Source organism: Oryctolagus cuniculus, chromosome 14 (assembly GCF_051225735.1).
Source record: "Oryctolagus cuniculus isolate XC-2025 breed Fujian yellow rabbit chromosome 14, ASM5122573v1, whole genome shotgun sequence".
Lineage (NCBI taxonomy): Eukaryota > Metazoa > Chordata > Mammalia > Lagomorpha > Leporidae > Oryctolagus > Oryctolagus cuniculus.
The window spans coordinates 95,066,993-95,092,706 of record NC_142880.1 but is presented as its reverse complement, the minus strand read 5'-3'; the positions used below and the strand labels follow the sequence as shown (position 1 = coordinate 95,092,706).

Sequence of the window (25,714 nt, the reverse complement as noted above, 5' to 3'; positions counted from 1 at the left end):
GATGTTGGACCCACTTGTGAAGACTAAATGGTGTGTCTGATATGAACAACCTAACCTGACACCTCACACCTGGTAAGCCAGCCATGTACAGAGAGTACATAGGAGCTGGTGCAGCCCAGCTTTGTAAAAAGTTTCAGTGTTGAAGTTGCTCACCTATTCAAAACTGTGACTATGCACCTATGCTCTTTCATGGTATAAGCACACAAAATTCCGCATCACTTGGGTAAACGCATTTCTGAACAAAGATCAAGTGCTCTCTGATCTGATACAGGCTGACCTCTAGTCTCCGACACGTGGAGAGGGTCCACATCTCCCAGCTGACACTCTTTCCACACATTTGGATCCACCCCATTGTCTGTCTTAGTGGTGTGGTGTGATGAAGGACTTGAAATGCATGGAACTGGTCAGGACTGGGGGACCCCTGGGAAGGAGAGAGAAGAATGCATGGAGCAATGCTCCAGCGGCCCCGAGGGAGGAGGAGCTGGGAGCAGCACGCACAGTGTCAGCCTCGCACGTCGCCGCTCCTGCTGAATGGGCCCCGCCCTGATCTGGCCCTCTGCGAGCCTCTGTACCAAACAGCCGCTCCAGTATCAGCTCCCTGAGTGATTCACATCCGACGCCTTAGTAGCAAACACCTTGACCAACCAGGGAGAACTTCCTGCTTTAGAACCTAAAAGTCCTGAGCCAGACAGGCCTTCCTGGAGAGCTTTCTCTGCTTCTCTCAAAAAACGCTGCTTGCTTAGGTCACTGCTTCCTTGTCTGCGTGCCTTACTCATCATGGCCGTGAGATAAAGAACCTGGCAAGAGGAGAGGCGGCGGCACGGCCAGCTGTGTCACGGCAGCTGTGCTGTTCCTGAGGAATTCAGTGCGCAGGGAGTCTGCCACCTGCCGTGCGAATGAGACGCAGACCGGAGTGGCTGGAGCCACGGTTCCTCCTGCCACCACCTCCACAACACGGACCCAGCTGTCCTGCAGCCGATCGCCCATGTCAGGGAGTACTCCCTGCTTTCCACAATTCTTTATTTACTTATTTATCTTCACAATAAGGAAACATTGTTTTTAATTAAAAATACTTACAATATTGCAAATGTGTGTCCACTGCTTCCCAATAGGCACCATGCTAAGCAATATCACCCCTTCTCAACTGCATTCCTCTCCCACATGGTCATTCTTTTTTAAATATTTATTTACTTGAAAGTCAGAGTTACAGAAAGAGAGAGAGGGAAAGAGGGGAGACAGAGAGAGCTCCCACCTGCTGGTTCACTCCCTAATGGCCACAACAGCCCGTGCTGCGACAGGCTGAAGCCAAGAACCAGGAGCTTCATCCGGGTCTCCCACATGGGTAGCAGGAGCCCAGGCACTTTTGCCATCCACCCTCTGCTGCTCTTCCCCAGCCATTAGCAGGGAGGTGGGTCAGAAAAGGTGCAGCCAGGACGTGAGCCAGTGCCCGTGCGAGATGCCGGCCTTGCAGGTGGTGGCTTTTCCTGCTACACCAGAGCACCAGCTCCCCGTGCGGTCTTTGTTGTTGTTCCCAGTTGAATAGTGCCCCTTCCTCAAAAACCCACATCCACCCAAAACTTCAGAACGTGGCCTGATTTGGAAATAACCAGCGTAGGGTGAATGGATCCTGGGTGAGGGCGTCCCTCACTCCCAGGATGCTGCCCTTCCAGGAAGAGGAGCAGTCACAGCACAGAGACACAAAGGGAAGAAAGCAACAGACAGCTGCGAGCGGGGCAGGGGGCAGCGTGAGCCCAGGACTGGCGGCTTCTTTCCAAGAGCCCATGGTTCTTCCCAAGCACCCGTGGAAAGAGGCAGCCATGCAGCTACCACGATCGCAGGCCGGGGCCTCGGAACCGCGAGACAACACACCCCTGTTGTTTGAAGCCGGCTTGTGCTCCTTTCTTACAACGTCGACAACACATTCTATGCTCCCCAGTTTCTGCACGGATAAAGGGCGGCTGAAAAGGTTGGTGTGTAACGTTCTGCTGATCATTGTAGAGAACCCTGCGCACGGAGATAGCTGTATTTGCTACTGTGATAATGGGGAGGCTATGAAAAACGTTCTCATGTTAGAGCAAGATCAAATGCAAGGGCATCTTTGATGAGTTCTACAAGTAATTTAGCAAGCATTTAATTCGCACTTTTCCTGCCACCTTCAGAACCTATCTCATGTACGTTTGAATTCAAGGTGTTTTCAAAGCAATCAATGTGGTTTCTAACAGCTTTGATGGGAGACGTGTCTGCTTAGAGTGCGGTTACAAGCCAGCTTGTTTTTTTGAGAGGGATGGGCACATCTCACCATTTTCTTCTTTTCTTTTTTTTTTTTACGCTATATGTTTGTTTATTTGAAAGTCAGAGTTACAGAGAGAGAGGGAGAAACACAGAGAGAGATTTTCCCATCTACTGGTTCACATCCCAAGTCCAGGGCTGAGCCAGGCCAAAGTCCGAAACCAGGAGCTTCATCCAGGTCTCCCACGTGGGTGGCAGGGGCCCAAACACTTGGTCCACCTTCCTCTGTTTTCCCCAGGCTGTTAAGTGGGAGCTGGATTGGAAGTGGAGGGTCCAGGACAGGAACTGGGGCCCATAAGGGATGCTGGCATTGCAGGCTGTGGATTTACCTGCTGGGCCACAGTGCTGGCCCCATGACTATTTTGTTTTCAGTGGAGTTTCTGAATGAACACCTGGTCAGTGGCCCCAAGATTCAGGAGCTGGCAGAGCTGGTGTAGGCTCAGCCCAATCCCCATGACTCTGCTGGAGCCTGTGGTCCCTGCCTAAGCAAGGCCCCTGGCTCAGGGCAGGGACACGGTGGGTAGAGGCTGCACAGGCGAGTGATGGCGGTGTGCGGCTCGTCTTCTGTCCCCCTACTCTGCATCTCCTAGGCTTGTCTTGGCCCATTCTCCGCCTCATCTCTATAGCTCCCACACCCCACGTGCCACTGTTCTGCGTCTTCTCTGCCTTCCAGCCCTTGCCAGGAAGCGATAGTTACCACACAAGAGCATCCGAGTCCTGCTGTGGCCCAGTGGTAGAGTCATCTTCCTCTCTGGTGTCCTCTTACTGCAAGAAACGAAAGAACAAGACAATAAACCAGAAAGACAAACCAGTGTTGCCCAGCCCCGCAGCACGCTGGCTCCGTACCTCCCGCCCCATTCCAGCCATACACGGTTGCTAAACTAATCAAATCGCACATTCGTTTCTGTGGTCCACACTTCTCCTTTCATATAAGCATTTATTTCCAGTGTGGTGCACTTTTGTGCACACTGTAAATGACTCTAATATATTCCAATGAATATATGGGAATTTTCTTCCTTCTATTCTTAGTTGTTCTCCAAATAATTAATATGTTTTCTTCTTGCATTCCTGTTGAGGCTAGACTATAAAGACTAAGGAAACAAGTTGAAACACATGTTTTACTGCTTCTCTTATTTATTCTGGCAGAAAACAGCACGGTGGACACACGTGTGCTGAGATGACATCGTTTTGCTGACGTGAGCTGGATTATTTCCTTGGAGCTCAAACTGGAGTTTCTGAAGCCCAGGGACCCACTCATCTCCGGCCTTGACATTGGCACACAGCTCTGGTTTCTTCATGCGTCTATGTTCAGGGACGATACGGTCACGTGGATGTGTGATCTTTCTTAGCTAAATGTTCATTTGTTAGAAAAATGTGAATTAACACACCAGCAAAGCTTACTTCAATAACAATGCTCAGTTCCTGTGACACAACATCAATACCAGGGGTGAGAAACAGCATCCCGGAGAGCTTCCTGGGAGCCCAAAGACCCCCAGGTGCTGAGACAGGACAGCATTTACCGGCGTCTTCCTGAACTCTGGGATGTGCTTCATGGAGTGCTGATCCACGCGTGAACCAATGCACAGTGTGGCTTCACTCCACACCAGTTCCCTCCCCAATTAGCCAGCCACTGACGCTCCCCTACTGCAGGGGCCACATTCCTTATATTTTCCTTCAATAAAAGACTGACGAATCCCTTAGCTATACAGAACATATCACACACCTTACCTTACTCTAGGGACTGAGACGCAGACATAACTCACTCCACAGAGCCCCTGCTCTCAGAAATATACCCCAGTGCAGAGACAGGAAAACAAGCGTGCAGGTGCACGAAGAAGCGAGAAGCTACTAGTGGGACCCAAACACCAAACACCATGGCAGGCAGTGTTGTGGTTACGGGGGTCACGGTGGTCAGGGAAGGCCTCTTTGACACGCGGACATTGAAGCAGAAGTCCACAGTGAGGGAGGAAGAGGGGAAAGAGTTGCCAACCAAGATGACACTGGGGCCAAGGCTCTGCACGGGAGAATGGGCAGAAGAGCGTGAGAGACGGGAAGGGTGCAGCAGAGGCAGCAGGCAGAGAGGGAGGTGGCAGTGCACTCAGGAGCCTGGCCGTGGGCTGCACGGGGAGGGCCAGCTGGGCCACCATGGGGGACGCTGCCTCACTTCCCAGAAGGCTGGAAAAACCAAGGGGGCAAGGAAGTGATATGAGGCAAGGAAGTGTGTGTGTGTGTGTGTGTGCATGCGTGTGCATGTGTGTGTGTGTATACGTGTGTATGCTACGATTCTGAGGGTGGACGGAAGCTTGGAAGATCTCACACAGATGCAGAAGTGGGGGCAGGGCTGGGATGCTGCAGCTTCCTTACAAACTATGACAGCCGGGGAGGGGCAGGGCTCCCCAGGTGACGCACTGCCTCCCTTCTCACACGGGGACCCCGTGAATCATCCTTGCCTCCCTCCCTCTGAGTGACAGGAGTCCTGGAACCAACCCCAAAACAGAAGCAAATTGGAAGTGTTTGTGGGAACGCAGTTGGTTTTTCTTTGGAGCTAAAACCCAATAGTGTCTAAGGAGGTGACTGAACAGAGCAGAGGGACTGGTGGACACAGACCAGTCTCTTCCCCGCACAGCAAGGGCTACACAGACCCAGAGGGGGGATGACCAGGATCACACAAGCATGTTTGGTCAAGAGGTGAAAGGGGGGGGGTCAAAATTGCCCCCTTGGGGCCAGCGTTTTGACACAGCAGGTTAACCTGCCACTGGCATCCAATCTGCCCCGCTTCTGATCCAGCTCTCTGCTAACGCTCCTGGAAAAGCAGTGGAAGATGGCCTAAGTGCTTGTGCCCCTGCAGCCACCTGGGAGTCCAGGATGGAGTCCCTAGCTCCTGGTTTTGGCTTTGCCCACACCTGGCTGCTGCGGCCATTTGGGGAGTGAATCTATGGATGGAAGGCCCCTCTCTTTTTCTCTCTCTGTAACTCTGCCCTCCAAATAAATAAAAAACTAAAAAAAACACCCTTCTTTCTAAGGGGTACAAGAGAAGTCAGTTGTCCACCAGTATCCGATGTCCAGCCAGTGTGCGAAGCAGAGGTCCACGCCGCCTGTGGGGGGTGGTAACTGTGGCCAAGCAGCATCGGGGCGAGTGTGCTGACCACACAGATCCAGAGGGCAAGGAGAGGCCGCCTAGACAGGGTGAGCCGAGCTCCTCAACTGGCCGACAGACCGCGAGTGAGCCCCAGGCGTTCCTCTCTGGAACGAATGGATCTACTGCCGCGTCCGCGCTGAGTGCTCTGCCCTGGGCTAGCTGCGGCCTCCCAGAGTGAGATCTGAACGTCCTCTCAGCTCAGGGGAGGCAGCTGCTGTGTGCAGAGCAGCAACCAGGAAGAATGAACAAGATGTCAGGCTGTGTGCGGAAGGGGGTAGACGAAGCATGGATGAGTAGGAGCCGTTACAGCGCGAGCCCCTATATAATCCTTAGTAACACCCCAGAAAGGGATACATGGGAAGGAGGGGGTGGGACGCCCGCGAAGCAGGGTCAAGTGGCCGTGCCTGTGTTGGACTTCAGAGCAGGGAGGAGAGACAGCAGCAGAACCATTTCCTGCCCTGGCTTCCGACAATGGATGGTAGGATGTGGTGTGTGCAGACTCGAGTCGGCGTGAGTCATCTTCATGCAGGAAATGATTGCAGAAGACGGAATGTGTCACGACATTCCAGGGAAAACAGTTCAGGCCGGAGACCGGGACGCTTTCCTCCTGGGGGGGGGGGGGGGGGAGGGGCTTTCGTTCCTGCAGCTGGCGAGCAGCTTGAGCTGGAACCAAGTGTTCAAGAGCTTTCGGGAGTTCTCTGCCAGCACATCTGGCCGGAGCCATCAGCGAAACCCGCGGAGAAGCGCATTTCACGTCTGCACTGCGGGAGTTGGGGGGGTGGTCTTCTGCCTCCGCGAGCCCAGCTGCCTTCAGGAAGCCTCCACACAGCACCTGCTCGGTGCCCTTCACCCCGGCGCCCCCAAGCCCAAGGCGTCGGCCCCTGCGGGGCACTCGGGTAAGTGTGTTCCCCGACACCGCGGGCTCTCGCGGCTGTGGGGAAGCCTCCGCGATTGGAGTCACGCAGAACCGGGTGTTCTGATTCCTTCCTCTGCGCCAGCGGGTTCTTCACTGTGTGCAGCCTGCCTGGATCAGCTCTGGGGGGCCGTGCCCTGGTGGAGGGCGGTGGTGGGGGTGGTTTTGAGAGCAGGTGGTTACATCCCAAAGCAGGAAGCCAGAGACTGGGGGGTGGGGGCAGGCTCAGTGCTTTGTAACAATCTTCTCACAAGAACAAACCAGAGACCCAGAAAAACTACTGTGGTTCCCATCACAGGCACATCCCCAGTTGGCCCAAGAGCCAGACCCCAGGCCTGACCTCTGACCTCTCACATCACCCCCAGGGACCAAACTCCCAACACAGACACTGTTGGGAAACTAGCAAATTCCTAAGGGGTGATCAAAGCCTGTTAGAGTTTGCTGATTTTATTTTATCATTTTAAAAAGATTTTCATTTACTTATTTGAAAGGCAGAGTTCCAGATAGGCAGAGGCAGAAAGAGAGAGAGAGAAAGAGAGAGAGACAGAGAGGAGAGATCTTCCATCCATTGGCTCACTCCCAAATGGCTGCAACAGCCAGAACTGGGCCGATTCCTGAACTCCACCCAGGTCTCCCACGTGGATGCAGGGACCCAAGAACTTGGCCCATCTTCCACTGCTTTTCCAGGTGCATTAGCAGGGAGGTGGATTGGAAGTGGAGCAGCCAGGACTCGAACCAGCACCCATATGGGATGCTGGCATTGCAGGCGGCCTCCTTACCTGCTACAACACAGTGCAGGCCCCAAGTCTGCTGATTTTTAAAGCACACCCAAACCACAGCAGGTAGGAAGCACACAGCCTGGGGTGAGCCCCACCCCAGGCAGGAGGGAGAGGCAGGCAAGAGAGCTCCTTGCACCACTCAGAAGCACAGCCTGACCCCTTTGGATCGATTACTTCTCAACTTTTCTGTTCCTGTTTTTGGACTTTGGTGGACTGAAACCCCAGACAGTGAAGCTGAGGGTAAGGAGGGAAAACTGCAGCTGATTTTTGCTGGATGCAGATTGTGAAGTGTCTGCATTCTTAGGAGAGGCTCAGAACCCCTTAATAGCTACAGTGTTTGTCAATCAATAAGGTTAGACCAGAACACGGAAGAGTTTGCCGATTTTAAAACTAGGTCACAGAATGTCATTTTACTGCAATGAGATGTGACATTAGGAGGACAATTCAGATTGCACCTAGTGTTGGAGAAAGAGGCTCATTCACAAAATGAAATCCACCTGTTACAGGCGTGGAGAGACATGGAAACAATGTGTCCTCCACAAAAGTAAACAGTAGACTGAAGTGCAAGGTGCGGTTTCTGGTGGGCGGGGCAGAGTAATTTCTCCTTAGCAGGTGCAGGGTCTGTGACAAGGCGCTTCTCTCTCTAGCATTCAGAAAGGACAGCGCGTCCCTCCACCTGCACTCAGGGCATGCCTAGCTGTCGTCTCCACTGGGTTGGAAGCTGCTTGCTCCTTTTCCTCACGGCCCAGCTGCCTGGTATAGGAGGTCTGAGAGAGGCCTGCGGAATCACTCATCCTCACGAACTCTGGGCTTTCTGAAAAGGGCTTTTGGTTTTCACCTCCTAGTAAGAGGAGGTTTTGTTCGTGTTCTTTATTTGTTTCCATGTTATTCGCTTCATTTTGTTTGAAAGACAGAAAGAGGAGAGAGAGAGAGGGAGAGGGAGGGAGGGAGAGGGAGAGGGAGAGGGAGAGGGAGAGGGAGAGGGAGAGGGAGAGGGAGAGGGAGAGGGAGAGGGAGGGAGAGACCTTCGATCTGCTGGTTAACACCTGCCTCCACCCCAACACACCCAGTAGCTGGGGCTGGACCAGGACAAAGCCAGGAGCCTGGAACCCTATCTGCGTCTCCTCTGTGGGTGGCAGGGGCCCAAGGACTTGAGCCATCACCTGCTCCTCCCAGGATGCCCAACAGCAGAGCCTGAGCTTCTGGTGTCGGATGCTGGCCTCTAAAGAAGCATCTTCATGCTCGTTCCTCATGTTGCATTCTAAAGTTGCACTGTGTATTTGTTTACTGTAAAAAGATCATATATTAGAGATTGGGCAAACTGGATCTTGGAAATCACCAGATTTATCCAAATTTAGGCACCAAGTAAACGGCGAACCTTTGACCATCGTTCAGCCACGTAATGGCAGTTGTGAGCCCATGGCAGGACGCAGGACGCGGAACTGCTCATGGCTGAGAACCTAGGAACTGGAGAAGCAGCCACAGGGGCCCTAACTGCTGAGCCCCGGATCTCCCTTATTAAAGTAGTCAAGTAGGCAGACATACAGGCTAAAACTGATTAGGCTTGTGAGCTGCAAGACCACGCCTTCACCACGCCCCTGTGTGACCTCATGCCCTTACCTGGCCACACCTGGGTGCCCACCAGCCAATCAGGTTAATTAACCACTCCCCTTTGGAAGTGGGTTAAAAGCCTGAAACAGGATGTGTCCCACCCTTCTCTTTCCCTGGCCTCTTCCCAGGAGGGGACTGGCGGTAGCCCTGCACCTCCAGGGCATGTGGTCTTCGGGCCACCCACCCTAGGCTTCCTGGCCTAGATGCGCCTCCACGTGGCTGGTTCCTGGTGCTCGATATGAACCCAGATTTACCCCTCTCTCTCTCTTAGATAAAGCTCTCACTCTTCTATGCATCTTTCTCACTAAATAAAGGCTTAAAATATATCATGCTGTCTCGGTTATTTTTGCCGGTATTTAGAATTCTTCTCTAAATATTAGACAAGAATCCTCTCAGGCTTATTAATATTGGAGATTGATTAATAAGAATAGGGTGATATCGTATGGCACCCCAAATTCCGGCAGCATTTGTGGCACCCCAGATGGCACTGTGAGGAACCTGAAAGGGCCACATTTCTATATAAATTTTAGGGGGTCATTCCCAATGTCGGCAGCACACAGACGTTCGGGGTCCAAACCTCTCACGTCACAGTGCGGCCCGGCCGGGCGCTGGTTCAGCTATGAAAGTCGCGCTGCGGCATTCCCCGCTCGGGTTTGTTCTGCACGGCCTCTGCGCCCCTCCTGCCCTTCACACCATTCCTAAGCTGCGCTCTGTCCTGATACGGGCTGCCTCTTCCAATTAGTTCAACAACGGCTGAAGAAAGCTTTCGCGCTGATCGTTATATGAAAGGAAATAGCTACTCGATTGGAACCAGATACCCCTCGTGCTTCTTTCTTCCTCTCGTTCCAAGCGCGTTCCAAGCCCCCAGCCCCTGGCCCGTGTCGCAGAGCACCGCCTTCCCGCTTCCCTTCCCTCTGGCTGCTGCAGACACAGGGGGAACGCAGAGGGGGCAGCCAGAGTCCAGCCATGCCCTGCATTCCAGGAAGTGTTTTCTGACCAGGACATCTGCTTCCAGGTCACAGGGGTGGGGTGCCTCTGGGATGACCCCCCCCCCCCGGGCCTGGCTCCGCCCTCCACGTCGGGCTAGAAACACAGCCCCTCCAGTTGGCTCCCATCGAGGCTGGTGGAGCTCCTGCCCTGGCTCCTCCCGGGCCCCTGCCGGCCCCCGCTGTGCTGTGTTCTTTCATCACCCATGTAACACATTCGCTGCCTTCTCATCCCTGTTTGCAATATCCAGAGAGACTTGATCCCCTGGCTGGACACCGCCTAACACAAATCAGTTTGTCCTCCAAAATAAAATGCCTTGCTGAGAATTACATGACGAGGATTTCAGCCGGGCCACGTCTTTCTCCTGGGGCTGCGCCCTGTCTAGCTCGGCTGATAACCAGTGTGGCATAAAAGCTTGCTGACTGCTGATGGGAGGCTCTGTGGCTTCTGCCGCTGTTGGTATCAGGGAGCCTCTGTGCTCTGACTGCCAGCAGCCGGCCAGCTCTGAGCCAACAGGCCCAGACAGGGGACTGAACGCTTTGATCTCTGCTTCTGGGGGGCTGCTGGCGATCCAGTCTCTCCAGCGCTGTGTCGGAAGGCTCAGCGGACAGTGATCAGCCTTCCGATGGTCAGCAGGACTCAATTTGGAGATTTCTGAAGGCGGATCTAGGGAGACTTAAAGACGATCATCTGAGAGAATGTTCCCCGGGAGGCAGCTGGCCAGGTAAAGATGGATCACAGACTTCCTGGGCAATGAGTGTTGCCAACCACGACCAGTTTTAATAGCAGTTTTCTTGGTATGCATATACCCATTACCACGTATCACTTTTTGACAACTGAAAATTCTGTTGTTACCACTTTTTAAAAACCCCGACTACCTTGCACCTTGTACCTCCTTTGGAATAGTTCATTTTTGTTGGAACAAGAGAACTAGAGCCACGCAGCTCAACATTTCACCTCTGAGGCTTGGGGGCCATGTCAGAGTGAAAGCAGTCAATATTGGTTAATAAGCCAGATCAGAGCTATTAGCCGGCTTTACGGCCTTGGCATACTTTACTGTGTGTACAGATCACTCACGAAGACTTGGGCTTCTGTCTTGTCCAGACAATGCCTTACATGGCCATTCAAATTAATCATGTTGCGGAATTTTCTTATGCTTAAAGCAGCTGGCTCTATATTGACTCTGGAAATTAAATTTACTCCACGGCACTATTGACAGCTGGGTCTCCGGCTTATTTAATGGCTCTGAACGGAGACGGGGCTGTATCGTGTGCCTTCAAGCAAAATGTTGATAACTCATCATTTTCATAAAAAGTGAAAAAGTGCTTTATCTATAAACACGTCACCTCTCCGTGGGCCAAATCAATGTAAGAGGTGTTTGCAGTCGGCTGCACTTGCCCCGGAGTGAGAAGCAGAGGGAAGCTGTCCCAGGCAGGGTGTACAACAAGTGTTTGCCGCTTCATTAAATGTGTAGTTCCGGAATCTCAATGTGTTTTAAGGGGCAGTCTTCGTGCCAAGGAATTTAATCTGAACATAATGAAAATTCTCATAAATGTGTATGTCCAAAGTCCATCCTGGAAACACGGTTCTGGAAGTCTACACTGGCTTATTTCAGGCAGGAAATGAGGGAAGATTAGCTCTGAGCTGTGCTTGTGCCATTGTTTTCAATTGTGAGGGAAAAAAAATACCATGTCAAGGACCAAGTAAATATGGGGGATGCTTTGACATGGACAGGCTTGGTTTAATGGAACCAGCCCATGAGCCAGAGCTGCCAGAGCTTACTGGCTCACCTCCATGCATTCCTGGCGTGAGACTGGATAGAGACAGACGTAACTTCTCGTAACTCCCAGATATGTTCGGCTGTAACCTGGTATTAAGGTGGCTATTTCTATGTCACTTTTATTTATTTATTTTTTTGACAGGCAGAGTGGACAGTGAGAGAGACAGAGAGAAAGGTCTTCCTTTGCTGTTGGTTCACCCTCCAATGGCCGGCGCACCGCGCTGATCCGATGGCAGGAGCCAGGTACTTATCCTGGTCTCCCATGGGGTGCAGGGCCCAAGCACTCGGGCCATCCTCCACTGCACTCCCTGGCCACAGCAGAGAGCTGGCCTGGAAGAGGGGCAACCGGGACAGAATCCGGCGCCCTGACCGGGACTAGAACCTGGAGTGCCGGCACCGCAAGGCAGAGGATTAGCCTAGTGAGCCGCGGCGCCGGCTATGTAACTTTTAAAACAAGGCACAAAAGCCACCCAAGCCTGTGTTTGTGTGTGAGGGGCAGATGTTCTCTGTGAAGGTCGATTTATGGGTGGAAGTAACTCACACATTCACCTGGGTCTCTCACCGTCCAATCCCAAAACACTTCATGGTGCACGATCAGCCGTCTCTGTCCTTGGCCAGAGACTGCCTCCCTGTTCTACGAGTGCAGATCACCCCACAAAGGGCCCTCACGGAGTGCTTGCACTTCCCGCTGCGTTCTCCCCAACGTGGTTTGGAGTTGCAGCCAAGACCTGAGTGTGCAAGGTCCCTGGGGAGGGAAGAGCAGTGCCCTGCAGGGAGGGCGCCCTAGTCAGGTTTCCCTGCCTTGCAACTTCAAGTGCATGATTTGGGTGCTCTGTGGAAGGAGACATGAGCTGCACAGGCGAGGAGACAAGCAGGAAGCCCCAAGTAGAAGCCGAGAATACTGGGAACTGCTCACGCCTGTGCCGGTCAGTCGGTGTGCGCTATGGAGTCGGTTCCATCCCGGCTCCTGCCTCCCTGGGTCCAGTTCACACTGTGTTCCGTGTGGGGCAGAGTAGCAAGGGCGGAGCGTGGGCTGTGTGACGCCTGGAATCTTATCTGGGAAACGGAGCAGTTTGAGTTCCGTTTGGTTCTTTAGACTCCGTGGCCAGTGGTGGAGAAAGACCACTGGATGTTCTCTGGAAAGTCTGACCGTGCGAGTCAGTGTCCCAGGGCTGCTCTCCCAAAGCTCCGTGCGTGGGTGGTGAGATGGCAGGAAAGGCTGCAGTGGAGGGGTGGGCAGGGCCTCGGGGCTCCTTGGCTCCTGGCTGCATCCATCCTGTGCCCGTGAGTCTGCGTGCACCGTCCCCACTTCTTACAGGACGGCACTCGGCGGATGAGGGCACACCCTCCACTGGATTTCTTCTGTGCTGAGGCTTGGGTGAGACGGAGTGTCCCCGCGGCTTCACGGCAGGAACTGCACCCTCTTGGGAAGCATTAAGGGGCGGGAACTGAATCCCACTGCGGGATTTAGAGGCGGAGCACGTGGGATGTGAGCAGGGTTAGACGAAGTCAACCAGGGCGTCCCCCCTGCCTGATGCCCAGTGGCTTTTTAAGGAGAGAGACGGGGGAGACACACGCACACACACTCGCACGCTACCCCTCGCCCTTTGCATGGAGATGCTCTGAGTGCCTCCAGGCTCTGCCAGCCAGAACAATCCAACACCAAATGTCACCCCTTGAGCCTCCAGAACCGTGAGCTAAATAGAGCTGTTCGGCTCACAAGGACCCTGCCGTGGGCATCTCGTGATGCAGGACAGCCTGACACCACGTGCAAAGGCTCCATTTCCCAATCAGCACACCTTCGCAGCCGGGGGCGGGGGTGGGGCTTTGACTCATCTCCGGCAGCGCCCAGTTAAACCCTGACACCGGGGTGCTGTGCTGAGGCTGAGAGCCCCCAGAGAGGACTGCACCGCTTTTCGGAAACCGGGGGTCAGGGCTACGCATCAGCCCCTCTAAACAGCTTTAGCTGACGTGCTGTTTGCATCTTCTTACCCCTGAGAGCTGCTCTGGCTTGTGCTGTTTATGTCAGTTACAGACTCCTGCAAAGGAGGCCACAGGAGAAGCGTTGACACGTGGGGCCAGTCAGGAGCCACCTCCGGTCCAGAGGTCGTCGTAGACACCCCGCCAGCGATTCTCAGCACCTGGCTGTGCCGGTGCGAAGCGTCCTGGTTAAACAGGAAGGTTGGTTCACAGAGGGAGGACTGCCCTGCGGCCGGCTGGGGTGAGTGACCGTCGCGGCTGAAGGATCTGGACTCGGGTGTTCGGGAACGTTTCCTGTGATGGCCTCACTGTAGCAAAGAAGAGAGCTTTCCTGGGCGCCGACCCTCTGCCTCGGTCAGCCGCCCTCCCTACAGAACGTGACGGACTAAGTGCTCCACTCACTTCCCCGTTCTCTCACTGATAACACTTTTGCTTTCTCGTGCCAGTATGCATCACATTCATTCACTAGTGAAAAGCCCCTCATTGTTCCAGACGTGGATAATTCAGCTAATACAAGTATCTTAAGAAATAAATAGGGGTCCGTGCTGTGGTATAGCCGTCTAAGCTGTGCCTGCAATGTCAGCATCCCCTATGGGTGCTGGTTTGAGTCATGGCTGCTCCACTTCCCATCCAGCTTCCCGCTAATGCACCTGGGAAAGCCACAGAGATGGGCCAAGTCTCTGGGCCCCTGCACCCATGTGGGAGACCTGGATGAAGCTCCTGACTTCCTGGCTTCAGATCTGCCCAGCTCCTGCTATTGTGGCCATTTGGTGCATGAACCAGTGGATGGAAGACCAATCTCTCTCTCTCTCTCTCTCTCTCTCTCTCTCTCTCTCTCTCTTTCTGGAGCTCTGCTCTTCAGATAAAATAAATATTTCTTTTTAGAAATAGAAATAAGAATATAAAACTATTTACAAAATACAGCCTCCCCAACTTCAAGATCACACATGTCCTGAGTAATACTGGTCTATTTTCCACAAGGAGAAACCTAGGTGTCAACTCAAACAGGGATCCTCCCGTCGCCCAATGTTCCTACCCCTAGTGACAACAGAGAAATGCAGAACACGCTTGTCACATTAAAAAATGCATTGTTCCACCACTGTCTTCCTTCTGACAACATTAGGCTCATTGTCTACAGTACATTTTTTATATTGTTTTTCCGGAGACCTTGCGTGCAATTTTGGTCAGTTTTATAATGAGGAGTACCACAGGGAATTCTGCCATGAAGCCGGATTTGTTCCTCTGCACACACACAACAGCCATGAAGGTCAAGGTCGGTGTTAAGCACAAGGAGATGGAGGCATCGACCTTGTCTTTGGAGGACTTGGAACAGCAGCAGAGGTGGCCGACTGGAGGGCAGGCCAGAGTCGCCATGGCCACCTGAGGGAGGCGTCTGGGCTGTGGCGAGTCCCAGGGGCTGGACCGTGCTGGGGAACCAACAAGCAGACCTCCGCTAAGGAGCAGTGCTCAGCCCTGGGGAAGAGGGGTGCCTGGGAGTGCCAGCTCCCGTGGCCACGCCGGCCGTCGTCTGCACAGCTGCCCCATGTCCCTTGCAGGCCGTGAGACTCTGAGCAGGCCAGACAGCAGGGCTGATGGGTGCTGGCATCAGAGGACGGAAGCCCAGACCCCAGATGAGGGAACTTTCCCCAGGACTTCAGGGCTTTTCAGTTTGTCTGTGTGGCTCCTGGCTTTTACTTTTATATTTCCTTATTGTTTTTCAAGAAAAAAAGAGGGGATGACAAAGAAAGACGAAAACGAAACTTTTCATTCTGATGACCTTTTTGGGTTTCTTGTAGTGAAATCAAAAATGACTTAGTGTCATATGGAAATCTGAGGTTGGGGTGCGTGCAAAGTGAAGTACGCATTTCTCTCCCTGTGTAGCAGTGAGATGGAAGGAGACGGACAAGGCGTCGGAGTCCGATCCGCAGTTGCCGTGGGATTTGCCTGAAGCAAAGGGAGAGCCTCACCTGCACGAGGCTGTGGAATTCCACGGCTCCCCCACTTGCATCCAAAATAACAAGAAGGGGCCGGGCTTAAGGGCCTCAAGTCGTCTCTGTCTCCAAGAGTATGGATTTATCTCTCTTTCCATTACACAGCTTCAATGGGCCACACCATTTAAATCAGCTTTCTCACATCCCCTTACCTGACCTTAGCGAGATCTGTTGGTGTTGACCCGCTCCAATGGGAGAAGTCATAATCCAGACACATCAGTCCACAGCATTCTCAAGTTTTTAGCTTCCATGATACTAGCTTTTAGCAAAACAACTGTGCAGTGTTAGACTCGGCAAAATTTAAATTTGCATGGGGCATATAGAATGGAAAATAAAATTTACATACATGCAATTATTTTTTCTTTAATGAAGAAAAATTCTAGCATTTTAAATTATCCAAATTACACAGATATCAGAGTAGATGAGGGGCTGCCTCGGATGACTCCGTAAGTCTGCCTCATATTCCCTGAGTTGTATCCTGACTCTGCTGGTATAATTTTTAGTAATTTTACTCAATCCGTTACCATTGGCACATGGAGGGCTATTGTTTTGTTCGATTGTTGTTTTCTTAGTGGAACTCAAAAGTCCTCAGATGCAGTGCTGCTGAACAAATCATGTAACTTTTTTTCCAAAGACAAGCATTTTTTAGTGAGAAACTCTATACTTGGTCACTGGGAAAAGATCGCTAGAGTTTTTGCAAGACAGGAAAATCACACTGTTAATACGATGCCCTGGCTTCAGGATGAAGTCCATTTAAAGCTAAAGGTTTGGAAGGAACTTAGTAGGGGCCTTCATTCAGATCTTCCTGTGGTTCCAGTTGGGTCTTCCCATGAGCCTTGGTTCTGCATTGGCTTTATGGAGCTTGGTGAGAAATTAGCTGTTCATTTGAATGGGAAGTGCCCATCCTTGGCTTCTGTAAATGGCAAATGTCGAATTGAGAAGCATAGCATCTCACAGAGAGGAACCATCTCCATCTGAAATTCATGCTTTCAGATTTAAGTTTTAATCCGTTGCTTCATCCCCTTACAGAAAGGGCGTATGCCATCTCTTCTTGCTACCTGGGCTACCTGAACAAGCCCCCTCCGATGACATAACTTCTGAACAGGTTTGCACTGAGGGGCCCAGGGAGCGGTAGGTGGGATGCTGGGACCAGTGTGTCTAAGGGCACATCTGACCTCTCCATATTCGGTGTCTCAGGCAAACCCCAGCTGTCCTGAGGCTCCGGGCTCTCACGTGGGATGTCCTCAGTGAGGGTTAGATGGGTCTTTGTGTTGAACATCGTTTGGACACTGCTAATGCGCTGTTCTCACTAACAGTGGTGCTGTAACCGATCTGCCGTGAGGAAGCTGCTTCCCCTTCAGCAAGGAAAGACCGGAGGGACCCCCACCCCCATCTCCTCCACGCAGGGCAGGAGGGGTGTGGGCAGCACCTGGATGGGGGAGATGGGGCCCAGGGACAGCCCTCTGCAAACTGTGCCTGGGGGCGGATCAAAGTGCTCTGCACTTGGCAACTGCCGGCAGCATCCCCTTCATCTCGGGGGGTTTCCTGTTCAAGCGGCTCGCCCTGCCCACATGAAGGGAGCGCCTGTTCCGAGGTATGTTCGCGTGTTTGCGCAGTTGTGTCATTTACATTGGCCATATGTTAATGGTATGTACCCAAGAGCTGGTCTTCTATTAGAAGAGGGCTATCCATCAGTGCTTCTGGGAAGCATACAAGCGGACAGAGTTTTCAAAGGGCATGCCTCACTGAACGTACATTCCTCGAGCTCGTCTATAAAAAGATTTTCAGGCACGCATTCCGCACTTGGTCTTAATTTTCTGTTGATTTCCAAACTCGAGCAAACCGCAAGCAGCTCTGTGGTCTTCTCCACCAGGCTGGTTCTGCAGATGTAGAAGCAGTGAGAGACCTTCTCCTAAATCAGAATTACGTGCAGCCAAGGAAGGGCAAAGGGACCGGTGCAATGCAGATTTGCACATCATCCCGATAAGCCATCGTGGGACGGACGTCAGCGCCGCGCTGGTGAGCAGAGTCTGTCACACAGGCATCTAAGAACACACGGCATGGGACACGGTGTGCTCTCTGGAGGGGCCTTGCTTATGGTCGTTGGTTCTCAGCGCATGATTTCTCTGCCAACGGAACGAAAGTCATTCATTTTGGGGGCCAGGTGTTCCTCACTCAGGCACCCCTTGTTCCTTCATTAATGTGTCATCAGAGCCATATTTCTGTGTGCATTTGGACACTGACTTACGTGATCCATGAGCCATAAAGCCCATCTTGCTAAGAAGAGGATTTCCCCCAGTCCTGGTCATTCGCCTTTCGTCTTCTTTGTCCCCGCTCCCTTGCTAGGAGTAGGGAAACCTGCTTTGCTGGTCGGCAGCTCACCAGTCCCTTCAAGGTGGCAAGCAGGGCGTAGGTCGTAAGCCCTCCGAAGCAGGGGTTCCACCCAGCCCGCCCTAAAAGGGAGTTTGAGAATCGGGGGAGCGTGAGACTTTCGGCAAGCATCCTCGCGCTTGCTCTTCACACCGAGGGTGCAAGGCAGGCCGCAGCGGGCTGTGGGGTTAGCAACGGGAACCCCGTGGCCTCCGCTCGTGCTGCGGCCTTACAGAGAGTGTGCACGTGTCGAGTGAGCATTGCACACAGGAGCGAGAGAGTCCTGGCATCAGGGCACGAGGGCACTCACTGGCGGTGTCCACGCGTTTTCACAAAGTCAACAGCTGCCCCGTACGAAGCTTTGACGATTCCAATGTCCCCCTGTGGCGTCTGATTTTCTTCAAGTGCGACACGGTTTGTCTTCAGAACCACATGGAGTCCTCCTGACCACACGGCGCTCAGGGGCTCACTTCATTATCCTGCGGCCTGAAACATGCCTTCAAGGCTGATCGTTACTTTTAACAAAGAAGCTAAACTGTCCACGGCATTTCCCCCCTCCTCCCTCTCCCTGTCGTTTCCCCCCTCCCCTCCCCTCCTCTTCCCTCTCTCCCCTCTTCCGAGGGTCTCCTAACAGGAGCCCAGGTAGGGAGAAGAGGCAGCTGTCCTGCCTGCTGCAGCGGGCGGGGCCCGTGACGCCCTGGCAGCACACGCAAGCTCGGTACACGCCAGCTGGCGCATCACTCTTGCAGCCTCGGTGGTAAACACGCAGTTCCATTTGGTCTCGCGGACTCGTGGGCCGTCTTAATGGTTCTTTCTGAGTTCGCATCAGTCACGGGAAGCACCAGGTACAGCTGTTACCGCCTTCTCTGTAATTCTACCTCGCTCAAAGTCTCCACTGTGTCATTGTAGCCGGGGACAGGTCAGTGCCAGAGCTGTATGTCCCCTGATTCATGCCCCTTTACTGTTTTCTTGGTGACTTAAAATCGACATGAATATGTGCTCCAGCTCTCGGTCTTGGTATGACGTTCCATGTAGCAGCAGTTAGCAAATCATCTATTAGGATTCTCTCAGTACTTCCGTGGTGGGGGTGTGTGTGTGTGTGTGTGTGCACGCGCGCACCTGAGGAATCCGGTTCTCTCGATACACTCGTGGACATGCAGACAATCTTCCCAGCTTTCAGTGTGCAGAAACCGACATCCTGATGGGGTTACTGTGTTATAAAACATTTACTGGTGATGTTTAGGATCAGTCTTAATGTGAACTGATAAATTTCGGAGAATTTACATAGTTTCAATAGGATACCGCAAAATTATTTAGAAAATATCTAGACTTATAAAGTTTCGTGCTAATAGAGAGCCAGTGCTGTGGCATAGCAGGTAAAGCTGCCACCTGCAGTGCCGGCATCCCATATGGGCAACGGTTTGAGTCCTGGCTGCTCCACTTCCGATCCAGCTCTCTGCTGTGGCCTGAAAAAGCAGGAGAAAATGGCCCAAGTCCTTGGGCCCCTACAACCGCATGGAAAACCTGGAAGAAGCTCCTGGCTCCTGGCTTCAGATCGGCACAGCTCCGGCTGTTGAGGCCATCTGGGGAGTGAACCAGTGGATGGAAGATCTCTCTCTCTCTCTTTCTCTCCCACCCTCTTTCTCTCTCTCTCTCTCTCTGCCTCTCCTCTCTCTGTGTAACTCAAGTAAATAAATAAATCTTTATAAATGTTTAGTACTAACAGAAGATATAAAATACACTGGAAGAAATAAATGAGATTTAGATATCCATTTCTCAGGAAACCTCTTATTTGATACATGCATATTAAAGACCCATGTTGATATCACCGCATTCAAAGACCTCCAGGTCAACTTGGAACAGACAGGAAATATTGTAAATCCTATCTCGTGATAGAAACAAAACAAAGCCAACTTACTTGGCGATTTCATACAGAAAGTGTAACTGTCCACATCTGCTCCTGCTCGCCTTCTTAGGAGATTCATGCTGGGACAGCGGGAACCCAGGCACGTGGTCCTAGTGTGACCGAGCCAGCGTGCCCAGGGAGGCGGGGCTGGGGCACACAGGCAGACCCATCTTTGGGAGGAAGGAGTAGAGCCCCAGGTCACTCTTGCTGCAACTTTTCTTGTCTTCAAATGTCCCTGTTCTGTGAACATCATCTGAATTTTACTAGAAGAAATGACCTCTGACACAGGGGGTTTCACCCAACCATTTCCACCCGTACCACTCAGCCCGAGCCCAGCGGTGTGGTCTGGCTGCCAGCTGGCACCCATGGCCACGGCCGGTGACAGGAGCTGAGCTTCAGCTCATCCACAAATCCATGACCAGGGACGTGCGCTGGCCACAGCCTGCACGCACAGCCCAGGTCCAGTGGTGTGCGCTGGCCACAGCCTGCACGCACAGCCCAGGTCCAGTGGTGTGCACTGGCCACAGCCCCGTGGACCTCAGGCTTGGGAGTTCTTCACCCCGGGGAGGTGTGTTTTCTCCAGTCGCAGTGACATTACATTCTGCTAGATGGAAGTCGTCATTTCAGAATGGCGGCACTGGACGTCTTCGTGTGTGAAGTCCGAGACAGACGCGCTTCCTCCGTATTCGTGGACAGTTCCTGCTTACAGCAAGCCGCACGCAGGATCTCAAGTTACAAAACTTACAAAACTTTACAAAAACCACGAATCAGCCGAACGAGGCCTGAAGCTGCATCGCCTTCCTAATTTTAAATCTGTGTCCCAGCAACGTGTTGCTCTTTGCCTTGGGTGAAGGTGTGCAGACTCAGATAAAGTGAGAATTTTCCACGATAAAATTTTCAGTAGAAAAGATATCAGAAACGTATCTCTCCACTGTTAACTTTTTATTCATTTTTTTTTTTCAGTTTTTCTCTTGTGATGAAATTGATGATCACTGTGCTTAATTTGACTTTATTGCTCTTTGGTTATTGACCGTCCACACAACACTGTGATTAAATCGCGGTGAAGTACTGGGCAGATTTTACAAAGCGTATTATTACAAGTTTGGTTCTGGCACAGACCCACAGCAACCTCTGTGAATAATTAAAACATTATTTATCTCATATTCTGCATCCAATTTGTTTAGTACCGCTGTTACCCCTGAAGAACCCGGTGATTCATTAAATAATTTTTTTAAGTTTATGGAGGTTTTATGGGCATCTATTTTGTCTGTGTTTCACTACAATTTCGCCCTCCTTTCTTGTAAAAACACAATGGTTCCAGGTGTTAAAACACAAATAGATTGCTAATGACCTCGGCAAGGAGATAGTCATCATTTTTGTTTTTTTTTTTTACCAACAGCCAGGAGATACGAGTATTTAGTGTGCTTTGGTATCTAAATAGCTATTCCAGAAAAAACAAACAAACCTCCAGGCAGAGTTGGCCTGTCATGTAGGCATTCCACGTTGGACCTCGCTTTATTAAAGCAGTTCTGACTTTATTTCCAGTTGCACCCATACAGGCCATCGCACTATGCTGGCCTGAGCCCCTCCTCGGAGCTCCTGATGCAAGCCCCTGGCTATGTCCCAGCAGCTCACCGCTCCCTGCGCACCAAGACACCCGCACAGTCAGGCACGGGCCCCTCACCATTCAGCAGAACCCCTTAGGGTGCACTCTCTGCTACAGGCCCAGGGTGATCACGCCCCTCTCCCCAGCACCAGTCCCCTGGAACGCCACGAATTTCCTGCCCCAAGCTGACCAACGCCAGCTTCTCAACTCCACTGTTGACCACTCTCGCCCAAGCTGACCAACGCCGCCTCCCTGCCCCCCACCCTCGCCCAAGCTAACCAACCCCAGCCTCCCGGCCCCTCCCACCCAAGCTGCCCAACCCCAGCCTCCCTACCCCCCCACCCAAGCTGCCCAACCCCAGCCTCCCTACCCCCCCACCCAAGCTGACCAACCCCAGCCTCCCTGCCCCCCCACCCAAGCTGACCAACCCCAGCCTCCCTGCCCTCCCTGCCCAAGCTGACCAACCCCAGCCTCCCTGCCCCCCACCCAAGCTGACCAACCCCAGCCTCCCTGCCCCCCACCCTCGCCCAAGCTGACCAACGCCGCCTTCCTGCCCCCCCACCCTCGCCCAAGCTGACCAACCCCAGCCTCCCTGCCCCCCACCCTCGCCCAAGCTGACCAATGCTGCATCCCTGCCCTCCCTGCCCAAGCTGACCATTGCAGCCTCTCAGTCCCCATCCCCAGCCAAGCTGACCATCACGGCCTCTCAGTCTTCCGCCGGCCGCCCTAGAGCAGGCATCCTGAGCACAGGGCTTCAAGCTCTCACTGCCTTCCCGGCTGTCGGCGACCAAGCCCCTGCCTGTCCTTCCCCGCAGTCGGCGACCAAGCCCCTGCCTGTCCTTCCTGCTGCCAAGCCGCCCCTGCCGCCCCGTGCTTTCCCTGTTTTCTCGGCTCTGTGCTCACCCTCTCCTCCCCGAGCTGCGCTGGCCCTTGCTCTTGCTGCCCGCTCCCTGGGGGCTACCCCCTCGTGCCTCAGAGCGGGGAGCACATTTCTGCTCAACGCGGTCTTCACGGAGAAGCTCTTGACCTGCCTCCAGCGCCGCGGGTGCTGGCTTCGGGGGCTGCCCTGCACACTCACCCTCGTGCGCAGAGCGCGAATTCTTCCTGACTTCACACTCGCATGGCTAAGTTCCTTTCCCCACGTAAGAGGCAGCCGCCTCTCCTACCTCGTTGGTCCACCGTGCCCAGTGGTATTGTTCGGTTCCCAGTGTTTTGGTCTTGGCCCTGTTTGGCAGGACTGCTGCTGAGCCGCGAGCAGAGGTGAGGAAGTGAGTGCAGACGCTCCTGGGGCCTGCCCTGGCGACAGAGCCCCCAGGAGCCCAGGAGCCTCGCGTGCTGCTTTCTCACCAACTCTTCTTCCGCACGGGATAGGCAGCAAAGCGTGGTTTGCTGATCCTGACAATGCAAGAGGTGCATTTTTATCTCTGAAATATGCTCACAACTTGCGCCCACCCGCACTGCCATGGCAAGTGGGACACCTTTGCCCCACTCCAGGCAACAAAATTTTAAACTTCGGCCGCTTCCATGGAGCCCGTGGCACTTTCCTACACTGTCCTGACCACGTCGGAAAGCGTTCACTCTGAATGTCAGCCACAGCCTCACTGCTCAGCTCACGCAAGGAGCGAGGCTGCGGCTTTTCCACTTGAAAGGCGCTCAGGGGGGCGGCACCGTGGCAGAGCGTGCATAGCCTGCACCTGTGGAGCTGGCCTCCTGTGTGGGCCATTGCAGCCAGCTGGGGAGTGAACCAGAGGACGGGAGATCTCCCTCTCTGTAACTCTGCCTCTCAAAGAAATAAACACAGCTTCAAAAATAAAAAATAAAAGCAAGCAAGCTCAGAACTGCTAGCCCTGGAGAACAGGGCCAGGAGCTGAGTCCAGCGGCCTGGAGCTCCGCTCTGTGCACTGAGCGCCCTTGGGCGGAGGCGGCAGTACCTGTCCGTGGCTCTCGCACTGTTTATCTTCCAGAATCCAGCGTTCCTCTGGGAGTTCCTGCTGGCACTTTGTCTGTGTTTACTAAAGGGTTTCCATCCTTGGCAATTTTGATCGGGCCCTAAAATAAAGATTTTCGATTACTGAGTACATCAAGACCTCTCTTCCCTTCATTAGTTTCCTTTATTTGATTTCTGTAAGGAATGTCTATTGCTCTAAGGCTTTGGCAAATGCACACATGAAGATTCATCATTGAAAGTAAATGTGGCAAATACAATTCTCTCTGAATATAAAGCTCAGAAGAGCTCACTAGGGAATCTCCGTCATTAGGGCCAAGAACGTATAAATCTCCCAGGGGAGGGATAAAATTTCAAAGCAGACACTTCTTCAAAGTGAGTATCAGAAGGACGGTTTTTCTAAATATAACCCCCGCAGAAGAGCCGCACTCGGGGCAGGAGCGCTGGCAGCAGAGGCGCCCGAGGGCAGACCCCTGTTCCGTTGCAGGAGCAGGTCAGGAACAATGGCACAGCCCCGTGGGTCGTGGGCGTGGACGGACGCCACGCTCGCTGGACAGCTTCGAGTTGCCCCTGGCCACCCCGGCACTCCAGCCTCGCAGGTGGTGGGAGCACGTCTTGCCTCGTCTGTCCTCCCAGGGCAGGGGAGGGGGACTCTGCCACCCAGAGAGGACCGGGCAGGTTCCTGAGTGGCAGGACTTGTCAAAGCTGTCGGGGGGCTCCTGGGCTGCTGCTCTGTCGCCCGCTTCATTTCCAGATTCTGGAGGAGGAATCCGACCAGCGCCAGGGTCGCGGTGTAGCCCAGGCTGCAGGCTGTGGACCAGTGGGCAGAGAATCTGGCCCCGTCTCCTTGCTGGGGCAGGTCTCACTCCATTTCGCAGCACTGCACGGCCCCTGCCGCCCCGGCTGCTGCCCGGGGGCTCCTCTAGGCCTGCTGTAGAAGGCCCGCAGCCTGCTGCTGGTGGAGCCAGACCTTCAGGGAGTGCCATCGCCCTATCATCTCCCTCACCTGCCCCAGGGGAGTCCAGCTATCCTCTGAGCACCTCCGGCTTGAGGCTGACTGTGTGTCAACTCCCCGTGCAAATGGACCTCTGTGCCACCGCACGCCCTCCGGCAAACACACAGTGGCTGCCGTTGAAATTGTGTCTCCAAAGACCGGCATCAGGGGCAGCTGGGGCAGCAGGTGGCAGCCCCCAGAGGCCGGTGAGGCCGGCTCTGCTCTCCTAGCTCCGCCACTGCTGAGAGTTAGGGCCAACTCCTTCTTGGTTGCTGGGGGCTTGTTGCTTCTCACGGGAGGTTGCAGACCCCTGCCCTCGGCCCACCCCCTGGCAGGGGCGCCCCTCCAGGTATGCCAATCAGAAATGTCTCCAGCTGTTGCCAACCATCCTCTGGGCGGGCAGGTGAGCTGCCTGGCACCACAACTCACGCAGGTGTGGTGTTCAGGCTGAGGTAGAGTCTGAGCTAAAACACACATTTCCAAAAAGTGCAAGAAACACTTGAAACACGCTGGGCTTTGGCCCCGTGAGAGCCCAAACACGGTCTCCCTTCCGTGAGCTGCTCGGCCTTGCACGTGCGTGTCATGTCGAGGGTCTGATGAGGCAGCTGCTTGGAGACACAGCAAGTGCACGCTGCACCACCCCCCAACCCTCCCCAAGTGGTTCTTAAACTAATGGAGACTGTCAGAAAGGAGAGGCGGCTGGGGTCCCCGTGCGGGTCCCGGCGCATGCACGTTCTGTCGGGTCAGCTCCTGGATCCGGGGGTGGCCGTGGGCGACAGCCCCACGCTCTGCCTGCTCCTTGCTGTCACAGAGCTGAGCTCTGTCCTGGCAAAGTGGCTGCTGCCATTCCCTTCCCTCCGCTGCTCCCTATCTCGGTTTCTGTTGTTTCAACGTGAACTTGGGGTGGGCACGACAGGGGAGGTATTTCAGAAATCACTGTGTCCACCGAGGAAACTGCCGAGAAGTGTTCTCGTCCAGAGAATGCAAAGCCCTCTGGGAATCACCGTCAGGGAGAGAGAAAAGGAATCGCTCATTCCGTGAAGGGGAAATGGGGTGAGAGGATGTTTGTGTTGAAAGCCAGAGACTCAGAAAGGGGACTTCTAGGTAAGGCAGAACGTGGTCTCGGGGCTGGAGGATTCAGGGTTCGTGTGAAGAATGAGCGATTGTTCACGCCGCACAATGCAGCTCATTCTGTTCCTCAAAACAAAAGCATTTCGATCTCATTCACCAAAGCATTCACAGAAAGAAAACTCTGCGTGTTGTTTTTGGGACAGCAAAGATGTCCCCTCCGGCTCCCTAAACCCTCAATGCTGGATTCAGCGAACGAGGGGGATGGCACAGAAGGCTATTGTCCTAGCGGCCAAACACCTGACCGCAAGCCAGAGCCGGGCCCAGGTGCACGGCCAACAGGGCCTGGAGCACCT

The 25,714-nt window shown here is 53.5% G+C and overlaps 1 long non-coding RNA gene across 1 annotated transcript; it reads left to right on the top strand.

The window, feature by feature from the left end:
* The first annotated feature begins 14,975 nt into the window (after positions 1-14,975).
* Positions 14,976-20,985, top strand: LOC127488319 (uncharacterized). Its single transcript, XR_016220303.1, has 2 exons — positions 14,976-16,574; positions 16,786-20,985. It is a non-coding gene; the product is annotated as an uncharacterized LOC127488319 (long non-coding RNA).
* Positions 20,986-25,714: the final 4,729 nt, after the last annotated feature.